Source organism: Colobus angolensis, unplaced genomic scaffold (genome assembly GCF_000951035.1).
Source record: "Colobus angolensis palliatus isolate OR3802 unplaced genomic scaffold, Cang.pa_1.0 Scaffold296, whole genome shotgun sequence".
Classification (NCBI taxonomy): domain Eukaryota; kingdom Metazoa; phylum Chordata; class Mammalia; order Primates; family Cercopithecidae; genus Colobus; species Colobus angolensis.
The window spans coordinates 1,929,989-1,944,707 of record NW_012116221.1 but is presented as its reverse complement, the minus strand read 5'-3'; the positions used below and the strand labels follow the sequence as shown (position 1 = coordinate 1,944,707).

General features: G+C 44.7%; 1 long non-coding RNA gene across 1 annotated transcript; it reads right to left on the bottom strand.

The window, feature by feature from the left end:
* Positions 1-11,880: 11,880 nt before the first annotated feature.
* LOC105516960 lies at positions 11,881-13,758 on the bottom strand. Its single transcript, XR_001002585.1, has 3 exons — positions 13,638-13,758; positions 13,226-13,434; positions 11,881-12,422 (listed from the first exon to the last, which is right to left on the bottom strand). It is a non-coding gene; the product is annotated as an uncharacterized LOC105516960 (long non-coding RNA).
* Between the last annotated feature and the right edge of the window lie 961 nt (positions 13,759-14,719).

Below are 14,719 nucleotides of genomic sequence, written 5' to 3'. Positions count from 1 at the left end.
AACTTCATTTGCAGGGAAGCCTGAGTTGCTCTCAGCCGCCCCCACTTCTGCGCGGCAGCTTCTGTGGAGCCCCTGACACCACAGACCCCAGAGTGCCCCGCCGGCAGCGTGCCTGCCCTGGACAGTCCTGAGCCGAGGATCTGTCAGCACTAACGGGGATGTTCTGTCTTGTGTAAGGCGTGGAGCAGTGTTTCTTAAGGAATGAATGTGTGAAGAAAATGCACAGCTGCCCCCAACATTGTAGGAATTGAGCGAGCACTCGTGGCTTCTCTCGTTGCAGAAATCTCTGTGGACTCCTTTCCGTTCGTGGGAGGAGTGCCTTTTTCTGGGGTGCGGTGGCTTCCTCTCCATGCTCACCTCGCACACTCCCCGCTGTGCCTCTGCTCTCCAGTCACTGGTCCCCGAGTCATGCCACGTCCCTGCTGCCTGAGGGGATGGGTGCCTGGCCCCCTCTGCCAGGACTGTCTACCTCCATGCTTGGCCTTGACCCCTCACTCACATACCCTTTTCTCCACAATTCTTTCCTGACTCTCCACATCGTGCTACACTCATAGAGTACCGCATGCCTTTCTGACATAGCCATGTGTCCGTGTGCTGTGTGAAGTGTTAGGTGTATATGAGTGTTTGCATGTTACAGCAGTGTGTCCGTGTGCTGAGGGGGGTGTTTTGGTGTATATGACTCTTTGCATGTTTTCTGTGCACTAGATGGAGTGCAGAGTGTTTTGCCTGTTTTTCTCCACCGCTTCATCCTCAGTGCCTGCTGCAGTGTTGCACACACAGTAGGAGTCCAGTAAATGCTATTGAACAGTTGACTAAATGAGCAAAAACCTTTACGGAATACCTGCCATGCTCCAGACATGGCTAACTGATGAGAAGAAACTGGAATCAGCAGAACAAGTGGCCTGTGAAGATGCCAGTTTGTGAGAAATGCCTGGCTGACTGTGAACAGGGATATTAGTAAACGGATGCATATGATGCATAGCATAATTATACCACTTAACGGCAGAAAAACATCACCATTTTGTCAAATGCTCCACGGTGTCCATCAAAGATCATGGTATCCTCTATCTATCTCTGAAATACTGTGTGAGCATTGCAGTTCTGGAAGGGCTTCGAGTCAAGTGTTGATTAATTCTTGTTGGTGTTATTTGGCTACAGACGTAGAGCTTGACTGTGTGTGTTTTCCCTTTTTCTTTTAAGTGCTGACAATCTGGATTTAATTTCCCTTTTAGGAGTGGGAAGCAAGCAGCAAAGTCTCTGTCACCACTCCTTGGAGAAGAATGGCTTATAGTACTTTGAACATATCACCTCAAAGTAACCTCTTTGGAAGATTAGTGGAAAGAAGCAAAACTGTGAAGACCTTGGTTCACAGTAGATATTGATTTTGTTTTCCTTTTGGTGTTGATTGTAATCACTTCCTCATAAAGCTCAGATGCAGCGTTTATTTCCAGTTCTTCCACTGTGCTTCTTACCTCAGAGTCAAACCGTTGCCATACTCTCCGCATAGTTGGTTTTCAGTATTTAAATTGCATGCGTGAGGGCCTCAGATCTGTGACGCTGCTTTACATATTTTACTGTAAAAAATATAACCCTAAATCTAGAGTATAAAGGCTTTGTGCTAAGCAAGCAAGGAAAAGAGTTACTTATGGCTTATATCCATGTGTGGACTGTGACTGATAGAATTGCAATTGCCAAAGAGAAGTCTACATGCTCTTCCTAACTACGTAGTACAGTCTGAATTTAGCCTCCCAACATAGGGGGATGTTTTAATGGACAAGCACTTAATTTATTTCAAGGTTTTGAGGATTGATCTAATAAGCACTTGTGAAGCACTAGTTATGTGCCAAGGCCAGGACTGCACCCTGGAGAGTCAAGGAAGCATAAGACTTGATTTCATGGATCTCAGAATCTGGTGCTATGGAAACATTAAAAGATGAAAACCAGAGAGCAGAAGAGCAGTGGGTAGGTCTCAGGGAGGAAGGCTTGTATGAAAGGTGGCGTCTGAAATCATACTTAGTCATCTTTACATATGGCAATTTTTATGGAAGAATGAAACCTTCAGGATTGAATGATATTTTCATTTTAGCAAATTGGCCATCTCTTTTATTTGAGCTTATAAACATGATTGAGTGTGTAAAGTAGTGAGACAAGAAAAAAATACCTTAGAGCGACCTCGCTTTATTATGTGAAAAATGACCAACTGGCAGATAGGAAAGATACACGGTGAGGTTCAGGTTTCAGGACGCGCTAAAAAATTCAATGCAGTTACCATATAGAAGCAAGAGCTAGGAGAATTTCTGAGAGAATTTTCAATCTTTAGGTCAGACAGCAAGGATGTGAGGCAGTAAAATTAAATTACACTGAGTTACATCAATGTTCACTATCTGATATGTACAGAAACACGCAGCTACAGACACACAGACGCACAGAGACACACAGTCACACAGACACACAGACACACAGACACACAGAGACACAGACACACAGACACACACAGTCACACAGACACACACAGACACACACAGAGACACACAGAGACACAGACACACAGAGACACAGACACACAGACACACAGACACACACAGTCACACAGACACACACAGAGACACACAGAGACACACAGACACACAGAGACACAGACACACAGAGAGAGCTTCTCAGGGCTGCAGGAACAACATGCCGTATGCTCAGTGCCTCAAAACATCCGGAAACGGTTCTCACAGTGTCCCAGTGACGGAAGCTCCAAGCCTGAACTCAGGGCTGTGTTCGCTCTGGAGGCCTAGGGGAGCCCTTCCTGGTCTCCAGCGTCTGGTGGCTGCAAGTGTCGTAGTTTGTGACAGCAACACCCCAGTCTCTGCCTCTGTCTTCACGTGGACTTCTCTGTGCATGTCTGTGTGTGTCGAATCTTTGTCTTTCTCTTATACGGACACTTACTGGATTTAGGGACCACTTGGATAATCCAAGATAACCTCATTTCAAGACCCTTCATTTTATAACATTGGCAAGACTTTTTTTTTTCCCCAAATAAGGCCACACAGTCACAGGTTCTGGGTGGACATATCATTTGAGGGGAGACAATTCAACTCACTTTATACACAAACACATGTGTGTATCTATATCTCTGTATAATTGACCACGGTGAAATCATTAATAAAAACACTGCCCTTTTTTTTGAGACGGAGTCTCACTCTGTCGGCCAGGCTGGAGTGCAGAGGCACGATCTTGGCTCACTGCAACCTCCACCTCCCGGGTTCAAGCGATTCTCCTGCCTCTGCCTCCCGAGTAGTTGGGATTACAGGCGCCGCCACACGCCCGGCTAATGTTTGTGTTTTAGTAGAGATGCGGTTTCACCATGTTGGCCAGGCTGGTCTTGATCTCTTGACCTGGTGATCCACCCGCCTCGGCCTCCCAAAGTGCTGGGATTACAGGCGTGAGCCACCGCGCCCAGACAAAACACTGCCCTTTCTATAGAAAAACTGGTCAAGTACTGGACAGTTTACTAAAAAAGAAACAGGAAATAGATAAAAAATGAAACCTAGGTTCAAAAGCACGAATAATGAATCTTGATTTTAATGATGGTTTCATCAGTGTATGCATACGTCCAAACTCATCAAATTGTACATTAAATATGTGCAGTTTTTTATATTGATTTTACCTCAACAAAGCTATTACAAATACAAATAACAAAAAACTCAAATAAAATGACAAGATACAAATACATTTAACTATCAAAATGATAGAGATTAAAAAACAGTGCTGCTGGCTGGGTGTGGTGGCTCACGCCTGTAATCCCAGCACTTTGGGAGGCTGGGGTGGGTGGATCACCTGAGGTCAGGAGTTCAAGACCAGCCTGGCCAACATGGTGAAACGCCGTCTCTACTAAAAATACAAAAGTTAGCCGGGGATGGTGGTGCATGCCTGTGATCCCAGCTACTCGGGAGGCTGAGGCAGGAGAATCGCTTGAACCCAGGAGGCAGAAATTACAGTGAGCTGAGATCAGGCCACTGGACTCCAGCATAGGCAACAGAATGAGGCTCCATCTCAAAAAACATGACAAACAAACAAAAACAGTGCTGTTGAGTGTGCTTTGAGACAGGCATTTTCCAACACTGACTTTCTGGAAGCAGGGAGAAGAGACAGAAATTTCAGCAAAGGATAAAGTCTTTATCCTGTAACCATGTTTCTAGGAGTCTAGATAATTTGATACAGGGTAAAGTCACAGATTTATTTAATCATGTTAATTAGTTATGTAACATAGATAATATAATAAAATAACATTGTATGTTAATATATACATATATTATGCTAATATATTAATTTATAACTGTATTATGTCATATATTTATTTTGATTAATATATTGATATTTAAATTAACACATTTTATTATATTACTGTAATCATAATAGCGAAAGAGAGGACACATTGTACTACCAAATATTATACAGTCATTCAAATTAAGGTTTCGAAGAACATAAAATATTTTCCATATCAACTATTTTTTGTGGAAACATCATCTTTGTTTTGATTTATATATTTGACTTTAATTTTTTAATTTTTATATACTATCAATTGAAATAAAAATACAAAATTGGATATGTAGTATGATACCAATTTTGTAAAATCAATCCATATATATTTAAATGTATATCTATACAAAGACTAGAAACAAGCTATCAATATGTTATCAGTAATTATATGAGTGATTTTAATTTTCTTTATCATATACTGAATTTTCCAAGTTATTTTTACAATAAAAATAATGTTCTAAAAAGAAAATAACTATTTGGTTGTTCTGTACTATTGTGGAAAATGGGAAAAACTACCTAAAACTATTTTACATTTCGGTGTTAGTTTATCTCTCAAGAATATTCTATATCTAATGTGATATGAATGAGGTCTGCCTTCATGTCAGAGGAATTTAATGAATAGAATTATGGATTTTGCATTTGTATGAGAGCACTAGATGTTTTCCAGCATATTTATTTATAGATGAGAAAAATGATCCACAAAGGGGCCACCTTTCTTCCTGTAAAATCACAGGTCGCCAGAGGCTTCTCTGTGGGGTTCATGGGGAGCTGGCTGAACCGGTAGTTTATTCCTACGTGACAAATCACCACAACTCAGTTGCTAAAAACAACACATATTTATTCTCTTACAGTTTCTATGGTCAGGAATCTGAGTATGGCTTACCTGGCTCCTCTGCTGCAGGGCCTCTCGCAAGGCCTCAGCTTAGGCGTTGACCAGGTCTCATGTGAGGTCTTGATTGAGGAAACACACGGCTGTTGGAAGGATTCAGTGACTTCTGGGCTGTTGGACTGCGGGCCCCACTTCCTAGCTGACTTGGTGGGAATTTTCTCCCAGTTTCTTGCCATATATGTCTGTGCAGCAAAGTATCAGGCTTCATCAATGCCAGCAAGAGAGGAAGTCTCCTGGTGAGACGGGAGCCACAGTCTTGTGTCTCCCAGTCGCTGAGAGGACATCCCACTGCCTGTGATGTATCATGTGAGACAGACACAAGCCGCTATGTCGGCCTGCACTCAAGGTGAGCGGATTGCACAAGGGCTTAGACACCAGTGACCGGGATCTCTGAGGGCCATCCTAGAGTCTGCCTACCACACTGGCTCTCCAATAGGCTTGCAAAATTATGGCCAGATGCTATGTTTGTAACGTAACCATTGGTGAAATCAAACAGTGAAGTGGCAATCTTTAACTCTATATCCGTGTATGTATAAGGAGTGCCTAATACACAGGAGAGGCTAATACACACTTGTTCAGTTTTGTTATTCATTTAGCAGATACACATCTTGTGTAACTGGGTGTCAGACGGCTTTGGAGGTGATGGGACTGTATTGGTTAATAAAACAAAGTCCTCGCCTTCATGCAACTTACAGTCTACTAAAGAGAGCTCACGTGACGCCAACAAGGAAACACACTTAGTCCTTCCTATCTGTGAGTTCTGCATCTGCTGATTCGACCAGCCACGAGTCAAAAATAGTTGCAAAAAAAGCCCTTTAAATTGTATTGAACGTGTACAATTTTTTTCTTTTTATTTTTCTCTAAATGACACAGTATAACAATGATTTGCACAGCATTTACATTGTAGTACATGTTACCAGTAATCTAGAGATGATTTAAAGTGCAGGGAGAATGTGCACAGGTTACGCTGAATGCTGCACCATCGCACGTCAGGGACTTGGGTGCCAGGGACTCTGGTATCTGGGGGAGGTCCTGGAACCACTTGCTCATGAATACTGACGGATGACTGTATGTTGTGTCTTGATGCAATGAATAAGCAAAGCAGATAACAGTAACTGACAAGGGGTAGAAGGTGAGGGAAAATGAAGGGGTTGCTATTTACATGTTTATATGGGATGATCGGGGCAGACCCCACAGAGGGGATATTTAACGGAAACTGAAAGTACGGGAAGCAGTCCGGAGAACATGGAGACCAGGAGAGCTCAGTGTGGCCATGGGAAGGGACTGGTCAGATCTCGTGGCCCCTGGGGGCTGGGTGACTGTTAGCGGCTGGCCAACAGCCGGCTGCCGCCCTGAAATCTACCACTGTCAGCCAGTAACCAAGCATGGCAGGGTATAAAGGCAGGCCTGCTGCAAGGAGATGAAGGACCCCTCTGCTGGGCAGCCTGGTTGGAGGGTTCCACTACCAGCCTCGCCAAAAGTTTCTCAGAATTGCACTGCATTTTAAGACTTTGCGTTCCCAGCCTCCTCCAGCCCCTTCTCGTTTTCCTCCACAGGCATTTCTCCCAAATAATCTCGAGTGTCAGATACCATTCCGGTGTTTGCTGCTCCAAGAACCCAGACATACACAATGTTCCAGCAGAGGCTGCACAAAAACAAAGGCCCTGAGGAGCCTGGCATTTTCCAGGAGCGTCAGGGAGGCCAGTGCGGCGTTTATGGAGGAGACAGAGGGAGAGTGGGAGATGAGGCCAGAAATGCACTTGAAGTCCTTGCGGAAGAAAAATAGTTGACTTGCTTATTATACAACCCTTTTTGTTAAGGAAGAAATAAAAACTGTTAACCAGCGGCATCTGTATCCATTACAGAATTTAACGGAAGGGCCTCAAATAGCCGGTACCGTACAATCTTCCATTAGCAGCGTTCAGCACATCTGTCTAGGTAGTAAACCCAGGTGGCCCAGTTCTGGGCCATTAAAATTTTGATGTAACCCATTAACGAAACTTACGGCCTTAGTTCAAAGGGCTGTTGCCATTGTGCCTGTGAGAGCAGGACTGCAGGGGGCATTTTATGCAAATCTAAGAGATTTTAATGAGTGATCCTGCTTAACAAGCTAGTTAGACCATTCGGGCATTTACTTGAGAGTGACCACAGATCCCTTTGTCTGAAACCATTTCACAGTGCCAACATTTAACTGAAACGGCACTTAACACAAGGCCAGGCACACAAGGAGCACTAAGAGTGTTGTTACTGATGACGGGGATGAAGAACAGGGGTCTTACCCAGTGTGTCAGTCTCGATGCTCCTGAGTGACCCAGACTAAAAAGGACTAGAATCTTTCTTTTCAGGAGTTCGTGTCTTAGATCCTTGTTTCACCACAAAGCATAAGCTTGATGTAGCCTGAACTTGACAGCACTTTCCACAGGGCACTTAAAAATACTTTTACCTCCCTTCTTTTACCTCCATAAACCATGACAGGTCTTTGCTCAGCCTCTGATAAGCCAAAGAGTAGAAACTCCCTTTAAACTTCAGAAACAGAGCAACGCTCAGTCAGGCGGTAAAAGCTGCAGAAATTGGTCTTGAATATCATCACTCTGTATCAACTGAAATCAGATGAAGAGCTTCGCATTCACCCAAAGTTCTTTTTATACTAATTAGATGCTCTTTAAAGGTGTAATTACCATTTAAAAATGACTTTGGAGTGCAGGATGCACAATAGATTTTTAATGTCTTCTAATTTCTTTTGATGTTTCTCATATTTCATCAGCGTTTTCTTGTTGTACCAATGAGTCACAGGACTTTCAAGGACTCTTCCTCTCCCACAGTTAAAATGCTAAACAGAAGCTAAGCTCACATGCAAAACTTGTCTCAATGACCAGAGAAGGACTATACTAATTACAATTTGGATTTCAGGGATTATCAACTTGTCCGATACCCCGTCTGCCTCCACCTTGAGGAGAGAACTATTTCCAGCCCCAGAGTCAAGCTGCCTCATTGCACGGAAGAGGGGGTAAAATAAGAAGCCTGGTGCGGTGCTTATTGTCACAATTTGTGGTACGGCTGACACTTAGACTAAATCTGCCCCTGAAGCTCAACCTCTTTGCCCCACTGCTGTCGTGTGTCTTGGCATCTGGTATCATTTCAAAAGGGTAAGAATGGCATAGAGAAGGTTTCTCGTTGCTAAGCATGGAGTAGGAATATTTTAGTGAAGTGTCGAAGTTTTGTGGCTAAAGTAAAAACAAGGGTGCACACGTGGAGTGAGCTGCCCGCAAAGCAGCACACTTGGTTCTGAGTGGGCAGCTGGCTGAGGTCTCCTGGTCTGGAGGACAGATCCTGGCTTTTACATCTTCCATGTCTTGCCATTTCTCTTTGGATGAGGCAGAAATCTCTGAAGATGCCCTCCAGGCCCACGAGGACCTGCTGCTATTCTATCCAGTCTCGTCTTTCATGAGCCACTGTGCTTCAGCCACACTGCTTTTCCTTCCGCTCGTCTTTCCTTTTTCCCAGGTACAAGGCCTTTGCACGTTCTAAACCCTCTAACCCGGAACGCTGGTTCTTCTATTTAACTCAATAACCCCAACCCCTTCTTCACATCCTATTTCAAGCACTGCTCCCCAGGAAAGCTGTCCCTGCCCTCTGCCCAGCCCGGGGCCTGCTGTTACGGGTCCTCAGAGCACCAAGGGCCTCCCGCTCACTGTACGCATGGGTTGTGTAGTTCTATTTGTGCATGCAAATATTTGATTCAGGTCTACACCCTCCAGCCCCCTTACAGAATATGCTCCTGAGGGCAGGTATGGGGTCTGGCTTTGCCCACCCCTGCATCTCCATAACACAGCACAGTGCACAGCACGGAGAAAGGAGAAGGTGCTCCATGAACATCTGCCAACCCCAATGCCTGACGCAGTTCTCTAGAAGGGTTGCTTGTGCTCTCGTTGCACAGACATGCTGCAGGAGCCTCGGCTCTTCTCCAGAATTCTGGCTCTCCATCTCGAAATGATTCTGTGAGTGGCTCCGTAATGCATCCTGACCAGAGTCAGGAGCCCTGCAATCCTTCAATACTTCTGCAGTTAATGAGTTTTCAGACACAGGGAAACCGTTTAATGTCTCTATGTCTTCTCACATGTAAAATTGGATTTTTAATATCAGCTTTATTTACCTTACCAAGTTATTCTTCTATAACAAGAACATTAAGAGCCTGGCTTATATTAGTTTGAGCGAGACATTGTTGGTGTGGAAAGGATTGGTTATAGGCAGTTTCTTACTTCCACACACCGTGGATTCCTGCACATGTGTTTCAAAGTTGAATAACAAACAATAATGAGGGAGACATTTCCAGAGAACTAAAAATATATTCTAAAATTCCCAATAGTGGTTAATTATGTGCTGCCTCCCTCAGATTCAGACACCCATGAGGCGGGTGAGAACTTCCAATGCACGCAGCACAGGCGGCCACCAGCCATCCTGGGGACGGGAAAGGTGACCCGGGCACCTCCTCTTCCTGGCCTGACCACTCCTCTGCCCACTGCTGCAGCAGCCACAGCGTTTCTACGTCTTTAGGAAGCTTTGGGTGGCTGGAAACAGATATCCAGATATTGGGAAAAAACAGTTCTGTCTTCTTTCCATCTGTGGTAGATTGCAAATGTGACCCCAAATCTTTGCTCTTTCTTTTTTCTGCAGCCTTTGCCACGTAATTTTACAGAGATCTCCCAGTTTGACACTGGGCTTAGCCCTGTAAATTAGTCAAGGTTCTCTAGAAAAGCAGAAACAATAAGATACATGTGTATATATATAAAATAATGTTGTTCATAATATTATTTTTATTTATTTCTTTGAGACAGAGTCTTGCTCTGTCACCAGGCTGGAGTGCAGTGGCGCGATCTTGGCTCACTGCAACCTCCACCTCCTGGGTTCAAGCAGTTCTCCTGCCTCAGCCTCCCAAGTAGCTGTGACTACAGGTGCCGCCACCTCGCCCGGCTAATTTTTTTGTATTTTTAGTGGAGACGGGATTTCACCATGTTGGCCAGGATGGTCTCAATCTCTTGTCCTTGTAATCTGCCAGCCTCGGCCTCCCAAAGTGCTGGGATTACAGGTGTGAGCCACTGCGCACGGCCCATGATACGATTTTATAAATATATACCATAAGAAATTGGCTCACGTGATTATGAAAACAGAAGTCTCATGATATGCATTTGCAAACTGCAGACCTAGGAAAACTGATGGACTAATTCTAGTCCAAATGCTAGTGGGCTTCCAAGAGAAATTCCGATGTTTCCGTTCAGGTCCACAGGCAGAAACACAAAACACAAAACCCAGTGCCCTGGTTCACAGCAGTCAAGCAGAACAAGTTCCCTCTGACTTGCTCTGTTCAGGCCCCCAGCAGATGGGCTGAGGCCCACCCACATCAGTGGGACGAGCTGCTGTGCTCAGCCTGCCAACGCAAATGCTCATCTCATTCGGAATCACCCTCCAGACAGACCCAGAATAATGTTGAACCAAATTTCTGGGCACCCTGTGGCCCAGTCAAGTTGACACATACAATTAACCATCCCACCATGAGATCTGCTGTTGCCAGTGGGATGTTCGCAGATGAGAGGCCGGCAGAGCCTTGAAAGACTCTAGACCCATCAGGCCACCCAGGTAGTCACTCAGGAATGCACGTTGATGGAGGGTGCTTTCCTGGCCACTGAGGCAGGGCAAGGCAGTGTGGTGTCCCCTGTACTGTCCTTTGCAGGAGGTGACACATGCCGCTTCCACTCGTGATTCCTGCCCGACTTGCGCGAACAGTCTGCACGAGGTGGGGTGTTCCAACCCACTTCCACAGATGTTGTCATTGCTGATTTGCCATTCTCTAATCATAGGGCCAAACTAATGGCCAAAGGTGTCTACATCACCCTTCAGTCCCGCTTTTGAGGTAGCATAAAAATCATAGCACAAACCCTCCAGCCACAAACAAATCTGTGATTTGTTTCCTGCCGAATAAGGGCTATCCCTGCTTTGTGACTTCTCCCCTCTGTGGTCATGGAGGCTTCAGTCCATGCTTCCTGTACTCCTGCCTCCCGCCCCGTCCTGGTGCTGCCTGGGCAGCCCTGTGTGGCATGCCAGTGCTCCTTTTTCTTGGGAGCTGTAAGAAACAAGCTCTTATATCAAAGGCAGTTGTTCCTGTCTGTGTCTATCACTTTACCATACCCGAATTAAACAAATCCTGAATTCAAATCGTTAAACATGGGAAATGCAAGTGTATTATGTGAGTAGGAGTGGAATATCTGTGGACAGCCCTAATAACTCAGACCCTTGGTTCCCACAGTGTTCTGGGCACGCCAGCTGATCTTTGCTGACACTGACCTCCGTGCATGGCATTTGCTGCCATCCCTGGCACGACAGGAGGTTATGGCTGTTGAGTGCAGTAATTCCTTAACCACTTTGCTATCCTGCCTTTTCATTGTCAATAAACACTATAACATATGCTAAATTTGAGCATTCTGTGAAATGAGAAAGGGGGTATGATATTGTTTCTAAGGTGGAAACCAAGACAGGGAGACCTTACTGCACCATTCTGTGGCTTGCCAGCACCAGGTCAGTCTGATGACGCAGGTCTCACAGTGGCACCTTCAGGAAACCATGGTGCCAGGAAGTTAAAATCTTATTTGAATCCAAATAAAAGACATATTCAGACTCCTAGTGGCTCATGACCTGAAGTCTAAGGTTTATTCGGAATTAGTGGACATAGCACTGGTAAATATATATGCTTTTTTAAAATGAAGGGTCCAAAAACAGGACATTTCCCTAAGCATTAAGTCAGACTGAGAAATTTGTACCACTGATTTGGAGCCCGGGGGGAACTAGGCAAAAACTTCATGAGCTTATTCTGGGACCCCCAATGAGTAGAGGCCTCAAAGCCCTAAGGACACAAAATTTCACTGGCGGCTTGTGGCCAGTAACAGACAAGGCAGAATCATGAGCAAGCCGGCTGTCTGCCCACCCAACAGAGTGCTCACAAACGCCTGGCGACGCTCCCCGCCTGTGTGACTCCCTCTTTCAGCCTGGATGGCTTTCCGCATTCACAGTGTGCATCCTCTTGACATTAAAGACATTATCCCACGGCGCTTACCCTGAGCAAAGCTTCCTCTTTTCAGCTCCCACAGCTTGGCTGATGCCGCTCAAGAGTCCCCCACAGTCCTGGCATCTGGTTTCCTCGTGGGAGGCACCTGCCCTGCTGAAAGACAGGAGGCTGGGGAAAGAACAGATAGAACAGGATTCCCGGGGCTCTGATGCTTAAGGGAAAGCAACATGAGCTTGGCTGGGGATCTGCTCACAGGAGGCTTAAACAGGGGCCCCGTTGCTGCCTACGAGAAGTTTGGACGAACTGTGATGAGGCAACTGAAAGAAAACCTTCCGAATACAGTGCAAATCCATTTCATAAACAAAAGAAGCCTTTTGTATGCTCTCTGTGCCCCTACACGGTACACTCAGTACACAACTACATGCTGTTCTGCGAGAAAATGAAACGACTAGAATTTTTAATATCATGTCTGAGGCTTCCTGTGGGAGTTGGTGTACACTTTCTACTAAGTTCAAGGTGCAATTTTCCTCTAATTGTTTTCAATAGTTCCTTCCATTGTTAGCAACTTTCAGAAAAATATCGTCAGATTGCTTTCCCTAGAGGGAATAGAAGGGAATAAAATCCCATGATTTAATCTTTAAAAAGTTGAGAAATAAAGTCAAAAAATCCAAATTTAATGCTGCCTTTTCTAGTTTATACATGTTACGTTAATATCTAAATGATGTCCAGAAGTATTTACTTGTCTCATATTTACAAAACTTGATCACAGATTTTAAGAAAATTGTTCTGGCTTTTGTTATTAATGTTCTCAGGAACACTTGACATGAAAGTTCTGGTTTCCTATAAAGCAGAGTTTCAAAATTTTTGGAGAAACTTAAAATAGGTCTACTAGGTTCTGGTGAGGTCAGAATATTCAGAGGATATAGCATGACTGATGAGGAGCGTAGGATTTTGTGCCTCAGAGCATTTACCATTGATTACAGGCCTTTAGGCTGGATTCTGACCTGGAGGTAGTGTCCACTGACTTCATGGCAGTCTCTCTTCTGCAAACAGTGGTAGTGCTTTGCCTCATCCTTACGGAAATGATATAGTGGGATCTGAAGACACGTGCTAGCCCCCTCAAAGTTCTAAACATTCCAAAAGCGTCGTTTACTCGCTAGATCCTTAATAGATCTTCCTTCTAATATGGATTTAAATTTTTTTTTTTATATCACTCTTGCTTTCATGATTGGAAAAGGTGTTATTTAGAGAAATAAGGCAAATGGCAAACTTTAAGATTGACATTCACCTAGGGTGCCTAAAACGTTTCTAGAACATTAGATAGATTATCACTTGATCTGCTTTGTTTGAAAGCAAATTGGTTTCTAGAAGACCCACTTTGACTCGGATGGTGAGGCCTGTGGAGGTTTTCATCGCAGATGTTCACCCTGAGGAGAACCCCTGAACACGCTGACCAGATGAAAGGCAGCTCAAGGCTGAGCTCTCAGGACTCACCTCTGCCATCAGCCACATTTTCCTCTGAGTTTATGAAAATGATGCACCCTTACCCTCAATGCTACAGTTCTTGAGTTAGGATTGTGAAAGTTGATTATCTAAATTGAGCCATTCTTGTCATACCCAACTAAATCAGAGAGGAGGGGTCTGAGTAAAAGGCACTCAGGGTACATAACGCCTCCCTAGAAATGCTGTTCTCTCCAAGTCCCGTGGCTGAAACTGCCTGTTATAACCAGAGACCACTTTTATCTGTAGCAGGTGAGATAACAACTGCAGACCAAGGACTAGTTTTGCCCACCACAGTCACCCACCAATCAGACCTTACCAGCCCCCAAACCTTTGCTAATATCAAAGAACTTTCTCACAGGACCACACAGAACAGTCCTGTTTTTCCACCCTTCTCTTTGTTCTTCGGGCCACCCTGTCTGCCTCTATATCGTGAATTGCAATTATTTCTTCCCAAATATTAAATTTAGAGATTCATCTCTACATTTTTAATTTGCTTTAGAGAAGTTCAAGCAGGCACTTGCCAAACTCTGTGGTTTGTCACTGTGTGACTGGGTTCGTTCCTCTTCCTTTTGTCTTCACTCAGAGCTTCCTTTGTCTGCAGCTTCCTTCTCACTGACCCGCTCACTTTGGGTGGCTTCTCTTCTGTCGTGTCTTAAGAGGTAGCTGTTGCAAGTCTTTCTTAATTCACTGGGGAGTAATGGCAGCCTCTCCAGGCCTTCTGTGTCAAGACCTCAGTCCTGGTGGCAGAGAGTCTTGTTTTGCTTTCTTCTAGTCTTCAAATCCCACTCTGATTTTCAGGTTCTTTTGTTAAAGCCTGGCAGCAAGGATGGTGGAACGTGCATTGGGTGTATGGGTGGCAGGACAGCTGATTTCTAGTCTCTGGTGGGAAAATACCAAGCGGTTTGGCTCTGGGAAAATGATTCCCCTGTTTGGGGTTAGGGATTATTTCCAGTAAATTGTAA